The sequence below is a fragment of the Portunus trituberculatus genome, chromosome 27 (genome assembly GCF_017591435.1).
Source record: "Portunus trituberculatus isolate SZX2019 chromosome 27, ASM1759143v1, whole genome shotgun sequence".
NCBI lineage: Eukaryota > Metazoa > Arthropoda > Malacostraca > Decapoda > Portunidae > Portunus > Portunus trituberculatus.
This window is the reverse complement of record NC_059281.1, coordinates 813,760-814,769: the sequence shown is the minus strand read 5'-3', so window position 1 is coordinate 814,769 and position 1,010 is coordinate 813,760.

Below are 1,010 nucleotides of genomic sequence, written 5' to 3'. Positions count from 1 at the left end.
TTCCCCCACCTCTTACATAAAAAAAATATCTATTTTATATTTATTAGTCCATCTATCATTTATTATTGCTATAATTCTTTGTCTGTGTCACTGTAGTCAAATAGATTTACTGGCTAAAGCCACATAGAAAAATGTTTAATTTCCTCAGTATCTTATCTTCTTTGTATATCACCTAATGATACGATACGATGCAACAAGTTTATTTTCTCCACTTGTTGTGTATCCATATGTCGTGTTGTAGTTCCATGGTGCAGCATTGTCATATTTTTTTTCATTTCGGTTATGAATAAATATGTTCATTTGGCTATGGCCTCATATTTTTATTCATGAAAATATAGGGGAAAAAAATCATGGCGTTAACAGGTTTCAAAAATTTATGCAAGGTATACATGGGATCAAGAATATTGGCAGATTGAAAATGCCAGTATATGTGCGGACAGTACAAAAAAAAAAAGAAAAAAAAAATCACAAGACCTTTGATATGATGGCAAAGGACAGACAAATGGGAGAAAATTTGTTCAGTAAGTCACAAAAACAATGAAACCAACCGAGCATCCCGCCGTTACTTAACCTTCCCTGTCTTGGCCCATATCGTGCACACGTGCTTAGGTTCCCACCATGTTCCTCCTTACATCGACGGCCCAAGAGATCTAGAGCCACCAGTACACCAGTATTTTTCAGCTGTCATGGGTGCCACTATTCCTCTTGTGATTGGTTTGTGTATTACTTCTTGTTTTTAGCTGTATTATAAAAAAACTTCTTTTTTTCTTAACTCAAGAATACAATAATGGTGTGCCTTCGTTTAAGGATATATGAGAAAACCCAATGAGTTACCAATCCCTCTAGAATCAGAAGGATTAATGTAAAACAAATAATGAGTGTCTTGCAAAGTTCTTCAAACAGCTTAAGTTTTAGGAAATCGGACATTTAAAAACAGGTAAGGAGTTAAAACATGTAGCAAAAAAATGGATGAATGTTTGAAAAAAAAATGCATAACTCTTGTATTAGAG